An 8,574-nucleotide genomic window follows, 5' to 3' on the forward strand; every position below is an offset into this window, starting at 1 on the left:
AATATGACCTATTTTTTGGCACTCTTCATAAAAGAATATTCATTATTTCTTGGCACTCTTCAAAAACAGAATATTAACTATTTTTCGCCACTCTTCAAAACAGAATATTAACTATTTTTCGGCACTATTCAAAACAAAATGTTAGCTATTTTTCGGCACTCTTCAAAACAGAATATTAAATATTTTTCGGACCTCTGACAAATAGAATATAAACTATTTGTCGATACTCTTACGAAAAGAATATTAACTAGTTTTCGGAACTCTGCAAAATAGACTTTAAACTATATTTCGGCATTCTCAAAAACAAAATGTTAGGTGGTTTTCGGCATTATTAAAAACAAAATGTTAAGTATTTTACGGCATTCTTTAAATCAGAATATTAACAATTTTTCGGAAATCTTCAAAACAAAATGTTACCTATTTTTCGGCACTCTTCAAAACAAAATATCAGCCATGTTTCGGCACTCTTCAAAACAAAATGTTAACTATTTTTCGGCACTCTACAAAACAGAGTATTAAGTATTTTTCGGCACTCTACAAAACAGAATATTAACTATTTTTCGGTACTTACAAAACAGAATATTAACTATTTATCGGCACTCTTCAAAACAGAATATTAACTATTTTTCGGCACACTTCAAAACAGAATATTCACTATTTTTCGGCACTCTTCCAAACAGAATATAAACTATTTGTCGGCACTCTTCCAAACAGAATATTAACTATTTGTCGGCACTCTTCAAAATAGAATATTGATAATTGTTGGGAACTCTTAAAAACAAATAGTTAATATTCTGTCGGACCTCTTCAAAACAAAATCTTAATTTTTTACGGCACTCTTCAAAACATAATATTAACTATTTTTCGGCACTCTTCAAAACAGAATATTAACTATTTTTCGGCACTCTTCAAAACAGAATATTCACTATTTTTCGGCACTCTTCCAAACAGAATATTAACTATTTGTCGGCACTCTTTAAAATAGAATATTGATAATTGTTGGGAACTCTTACAAACAAATAGTTAATATTCTGTCGGCACTCTTCAAAACAAAATCTTAATTTTTTACGGCACTCTTCAAAACATAATATTAACTATTTTTCGGAACTCTTAAAAACAGAACATTAACTATTTTTCGGCACTCTTTAAAACAGAATATGACCTATTTTTTGGCACTCTTCATAAAAGAATATTCATTATTTCTTGGCACTCTTCAAAAACAAAATGCTACCTATTTTTCGGCACTCTTCAAAACCGAATATTAACTATTTGTCGGCACTCTCCAAAACAAAATGTTAACTATTTTTCGGCACTCTTCAAAACAGAATATTAACTATTTTTCGCCACTCTTCAAAACAGAATATTAACTATTTTTCGGCACTATTCTAAACAAAATGTTAGCTATTTTTCGGCACTCTTCAAAACAGAATATTAACTATTTTTCGGCACTCTTCAAAACAGAATATTCACTATTTTTCGGCACTCTTTAAAATAGAATATTGATAATTGTTGGGAACTCTTACAAACAAATAGTTAATATTCTGTCGGCACTCTTCAAAACAAAATCTTAATTTTTTACGGCACTCTTCAAAACATAATATTAACTATTTTTCGGAACTCTTAAAAACAGAACATTAACTATTTTTCGGCACTCTTTAAAACAGAATATGACCTATTTTTTGGCACTCTTCATAAAAGAATATTCATTATTTCTTGGCACTCTTCAAAAACAAAATGCTACCTATTTTTCGGCACTCTTCAAAACCGAATATTAACTATTTGTCGGCACTCTCCAAAACAAAATATTAACTATTTTTCGCCACTCTTCAAAACAGAATAATAACTATTTTTCGGCACTATTCTAAACAAAATGTTAGCTATTTTTCGGCACTCTTCAAAACAGAATATTAAATATTTTTCGGACCTCTGACAAATAGAATATAAACTATTTGTCGATACTCTTACGAACAGAATATTAACTAGTTTTCGGAACTCTGCAAAATAGACTTTAAACTATATTACGGCATTCTCAAAAACAAAATGTTAGGTGGTTTTCGGCATTATTCAAAACAAAATGTTAAGTATTTTTCGGCATTCTTTAAATCAGAATATTAACTATTTTTCGGAAATCTTCAAAACAAAATGTTACCTATTTTTCGGCACTCTTCAAAACAAAATATCAGCCATCTTTCGGCACTCTTCAAAAAAAAAATGTTAACTATTTTTCGGCACTCTACAAAAAAGAGAGTATTAACTATTTTTCGGCACTCTACAAAACAGAATATTAACTATTTTTCGGTACTTACAAAACAGAATATTAACTATTTTTCGGCACTCTTCAAAACAGAATATTAACTATTTTTCGGCACTCTTCAAAACAGAATATTAACTATTTTTCGGCACTCTTCAAAACAGAATATTAACTATTTTTCGGCACTCTTCCAAACAGAATATTAACTATTTGTCGGCACTCTTCCAAACAGAATATTAACTATTTGTCGGCACTCTTCAAAATAGAATATTGAAATTGTTGGGAACTCTTAAAAACAAATAGTTAATATTCTGTCGGCACTCTTCAAACCAAAATCTTAATTTGTTTCGGCACTTTTCAAAACATAATATTAACTATTTTCCGGCACTCTTAAAAACAGAACATTAACTATTTTTCGGCAATCTTCAAAACAGAATATTAACTATTTTTCGCCACTCTTCAAAACAAAATGTTAGCTATTTTTCGGCACTCTCGAAAACAAAATGTTAGCTATTTTTCGACACTCTTCAAAACAGAATATTAACTATATTTCGGACCTCTTACAAAAAGATTTTTAACTATCTGTCGATACTCTTACGAACAGAATATTAACTACTTTTCGGAACTCTGCAAAATAGACTTTAAACTATATTTCGGCACTCTCAAAAACAAAATGATACGTGTTTTTCGGTACTATTCAAAACAAAATGTTAACTATTTTTCGGCACTTTTCGAAACAGAATATTAACTATTTTTCGGAAATCTTCAGAACAAAATGTTAGCTTTGTTATGGCACTCTTCAAAACAAAACGTTAGCCATATTTCCGCATTCTTCAAATCAAAATGTTAACTATTTTTCGGCACTCTACAAAACAGAATATTTACTATTTTTCGGCACTCTTCAAAACAGAATATTAACTATTTTTCGGCACTCTTCAAAATAGAATATTAACTATTTTTCGCTACTCTTCAAAACAAAATGTTAGCTATTTTTTGGCACTCTTCACAACAAAATGTTAACAACAATTTTTCGGCATTCTTCAAAACAGAATATTAACTATTCATTTATTTGTCGGCACTCTTCAAAACAAAATGTTAGCTATTTTTCGGCACTCTTTAAAACAGAATATTAACTATGTTTCAGCAGGCTTCAAAACAGACTATTAACTATATTTCGGAACTCTTCAAAACAGAATATTAACTATTTTTCGGAACTCTTCAAAACAGAATATTAACTATTTTTAGGAAATCTTCAAAACAAAATGTTAGCTTTGTTTGGGCACTCTTAAAAACAAAATGTTAACTATTTTACGGCACTCTACAAAACAGAATAGTAACTATTTTTCGGCACTTTATAAAACAGAATAGTAACTATTTTCGGCACTCTTCAAAACAGAATATTAACTATTTTTCGGAACTATTCAAAACAGAATATTGACTATTTGTCGGCACTCTTCAAAATAGAATATTGACAATTGTTTGGAATTCTTCAAAACAAAATGTTAACTTTTTTTCGGCACTCTTCAAAACATAATATTAATTATTTTTCGGCACTCTTCAAAACAGAATATTAACTATTTTTCGGCACTCTTCATAAAAGAATATTCGTTATTTCTCGGCACTCTTAAAAAAAAAATGTTAACTATTTTTTGGCACTCTCCAAAACAAAATGTTTACTATTTTTCGGCACTCTTCAAAACAAAATGTTAGCTATGTTTTGGCACTCTTCAAAACAAAATGTTAGCTATGTTTTGGCACTCCTCAAAACAAAATGTTAGCTATGTTTTGGTACTCTTCAAAACAGAATATTAACTATTTTTTGGAAATCTTCAAAACAAAATGTTAGCTATTGTTCGGCACTCTTAAAAACAAAATGTCAGCCATCTTTCGACACTCTACAAAACAGAACATTAACTATTGTTCGGCTCTCTACAAAACAGAATATTAACTATTTTTCAGCACTCTATAAAACAGAATATTAACTATTTTTCGGCACTCTTTAAAATAGAATATTGACAATTGTTAGGAACTTTTCAAAACAAACAGTAAATATTCTGTCGGAACTCTTCAAAACAAAATGTATGCTATTTTGCGGCACTCTTCAAAACAAAATGTCAGCCATATTTCGGCACTCTTCAAAACAAAATGTTAACTATTTTTCGGCACTCTACAAAGCAGAATATTAACTATTTTACGGCACTCTTCAAAACAGAATATTAACTATTTGTCGGCACTCTTCAAAATAGAATATTTACAATTATTGGGAACTCTTCAAAACAAATAGTTAATATTCTGTCGGCACTCTTCAAAAAAATGTTAACTTTTTATCGGCACTCTTCAAAAATATGAACTATTTTTCGGAAATCTTCAAAACAAAATGTAAACTATTTTTCGGAACTCTTCAAAACAGAATATTCACTATTTCCTGCCGCTCTTCAAAACAAAATATTTTTCGGCACTCTTTAAAACAAAATGTTAGCTATTTTTGGTGCCCTCTTAAACACAAAATGTTGGCTATTTTACGGCACTGTTCAAAACTGAATGTTAGCTATTGTCCGGCACTCTTCAATACAATATGTAAAGTATTTTTCGACACTCTTAAAAACATAAAGTTAACTATTTTTCGGCACTCTTTAAAACAGAATATTAACTATTTTTCGGCAATCTCCAAAACAAAATATTAGACTTTTTCAGCACTCTTCAAAACAAAATATTAACTATTTTTCCGCACTATTAACAACACAATATTAACTATTTTCCGGCACTCTTGAAAACAGAATATTAACTATTTTCCGGCACTCTTCAACGCAGAATATTAACTATTTTTTAGCACTATTCAAAACAAAATATTAAGTATTTTAAGGCACTCTTCAAAACAGAATATAAACTATTTCTCAGCACTCCTAAAAACAAAATCTTCGCTATTTTTCGACACTCTTCCAAACAAAATATTAACTATTGTTCGGCACTCTTAAAAGAAAATGTTAACTTTTTTCGGCACTCTTCAAAACAGCATATTAACTATTTTTCGGCACTCTTCCAAGCAAAATGTTAACTATTTTTCGACACTCTTCAAAACAAAATATTATCTATTTTTCGGCACTCTTCAAAACAGAATATTAACTATTTTTCGGAACTCTTCAAAACAAAATGTATGCTATTTTTTCGGCACTTCAAAACAGAATATTAACTATTTTTCGGCACTCTTCAAAACAAAATATTTTTCGGCACTCTTCAAAAAAAAATGTTACCTATTTTTCGGCACACTACAAAACAAAATGTTAACTATTTTTCAGCATCTTTCAAAACAGAATATTAACTATTTTTCCGCACTCTTCAAAAAAAATGTCAGGTTTTTTGCGGCACTCTTCAAAACAAAATGTTAACTATTGTTCGGCACTTCTTAAAATAGAATATAAACTATTCTTCGGGGCGCTTTAAAACAGAATATTAACTATTTCTCGGCACTCTTCAAAACAAAATATTAGCATTTTTCGGCACTCTTTAAAACAAAATATTAACTATTTTTTCGCACTCTTAACAACAGAATATTAACTATTTTTCCGCACTATTAACAACAGATTATTAACTATTTTTTGAAACTCTTCAAAAGAAAATCTTATCTATTCCTCGGCACTCTTCAAAACAAAATGTTTACTACTTTCCGGCACTCTTCAAAAGAACATGTTAACTACTTTTCGGCACTCTTCAAAACAGAATATAAACTATTTTTTGGCATTGTTTAAAACAGATTCTTCAAAACAGAATATTAACTATTTTTCGGCACTCTTCCAAACAGAATATTAACTATTTGTCGGAACTCTTCCAAACAAAATGTAAGTTATTTTTTGGCACTCTCAACAACAAAATGTTTGTCGGCACACTTCAAAACGAAATCTTAACTATTTTTCGGCACTCTTCAAACAAAACGTTACTATAACTATTTTTCGGCACTCTTCAAAACAGAATATTCACTATTTTTCGGCACTCTTCAAAACAAAATATTAACTATTTTTCGGCACTCTTCAAAACAGAATATAAACTTTTATCGGCATTCTTCAAAACAGTATATTAACTATTTTTCAGCACTCTTCAAAACAAAATGTTAACTATTGTTCGGCACTGTTCAAAACAGAATATTACCTATTTTTCGGCATTCTTCTAAACAGAATATTACCTATTTTTCGGCACTCTTCAAAACAGAATATTAACTATTTTTCGCTACTCTTCAAAACAAAATGTTAGCTATTTTTTGGCACTCTTCACAACAGAATATTAATTATTTTTCGGTACTCTTTAAAAAAATACATGACCTATTTTTCGGAAATCTTCATAAAAGAATATTCATTATTTGTCGCCACTCTTCAAAAAAAAAATAATGTTAAATATTTTTCGGCACGCTTCAAAACAGAATATTAACTATTTGTCGGCACAAAATAGAATATTGACAATTGTTGGGAACTCTTTGAAACAAATAGTTTATATTCTGTTGGCACTCTTCAAAACAAAATGTTAACTTTTTTTGACACTCTTCAAAACATATTATTAACTATTTTTCGGCACTCTTCACAACAGAATAAACAGAATATTAAATATTTTACGGCACTCTTCAAAAACGAATATTCACTATTTTTCGCTACTCTTCAAAACAAAATGTTAGCTATTTTTTGGCACTATTCACAACAAAATTGTTAACTATATTTATTTTTGCACTCTTAAAAACAGAACATTAACTATTTTTCGGCACTCTTTAAAACAAAATATGACTTATTTTTTCGGCACTCTTCATAAAAGAATATTCATTATTTCTTGGCACTCTTCAAAAACAAAATGTTAACTATTTTTCGGTACTCTTCAAAACAGAATATTAACTATTTTTCGCCACTCTTCAAAACAGAATATTAACTATTTGTCGCCACTATTCAAAACAAAATGTTAGCTATTTTTCGGCACGCTTCAAAACAGAATATTAAATATTTTTCGAACCTCTGACAAATAGAATATTAACTATTTGTCGATATTCTTACGAACAAAATATTAACTAGTTTTCGGAACTCTGCAAAATAGACTTTAAACTATATTTCGGCATTCTCAAAAAAAAATGTTAGGTGTTTTTCGGCACTATTCAAAACAAAATGCTAACTATTTTTCGGCATTCTCCAAATCAGAATATTAACAATTTTTCGGAAATCTTCAAAACAAAATGTTACCTATTTTTCGGCACTCTTCAAAAATAAATATCGGCCATCTTTCGGCACTCTTCAAAACTAAATATTAACTATTTTTCGGCACTCTTCATAACTAAATGTTGACTATTTTTCGGCACTGTTTAAAACAGAATATTACCTACTTTTCGGCATTCTTCTAAACAGAATATTAACTATTTTTCGGCACTCTTCAAAACTAAATGTTAACTATTTTTCGGCACTCTTCAAAACAGAATATTACCTATTTTCGGCATTCTTCTAAAGAGAATATTAACTATTTTTCGGCACTCTTCAAAACTAAATGTTAACTATTTTTCGGCACTGTTCAAAACAGAATATTAACTATTTTTCGGCATTCTTCTAAACAGAATATTAACTATTTTTCGGCACTCTTCAAAACAGAATATTTACTATTTTTCAGCACGCTTCAAAACAGAATATTCACTATTTTTCGGCATTGTTTAAAACAGATTCTTCAAAACAGAATATTAACTATTTTTCGGCACTCTTCAAAACAGAATATTAACTATTTTTCGGCACTCTTCAAAACAGAATATTATCTATTTTTCGGCATTCTTCAAACAAAACTTTACTATTAACTATTTTTCGGCACTATTAACGGCACTCTTCAAAACAGAATATTCACTATTTTTCGGCACTCTTCGAAACAAAATATTAATTATTTTTCGGCACTCTTCAAAACAGAATATAAACTATTTATCGGCACTCTTCAAAACAGAATATTAACTATTTTTCAGCACGCTTCAAAACTAAATGTTAACTCTTTTTCGGCACTGTTCAAAACAGAATATTACCTATTTTTCGGCACTCTTTAAAACAGAATATTAACTATTTTTCAGCACTCTTCAAAACAAAATGTTAACTATTTTTCGGCACTGTTCAAAACAGAATATTACCTATTTTTCGGCATTCTTCTAAACAGAATATTACCTATTTTTCGGCACTCTTCAAAACAGAATATTAACTATTTTTCGCTACTCTTCAAAACAAAATGTTAGCTATTTTTTGGCACTCTTCACAACAGAATATTAATTATTTTTCGGTACTCTTTAAAAAAATACATGACCTATTTTTCGGAAATCTTCATAAAAGAAT

The sequence above is a fragment of the Euprymna scolopes genome, chromosome 2 (genome assembly GCF_053919585.1).
Source record: "Euprymna scolopes isolate OS-2025 chromosome 2, ASM5391958v1, whole genome shotgun sequence".
Taxonomy (NCBI): domain Eukaryota; kingdom Metazoa; phylum Mollusca; class Cephalopoda; order Sepiida; family Sepiolidae; genus Euprymna; species Euprymna scolopes.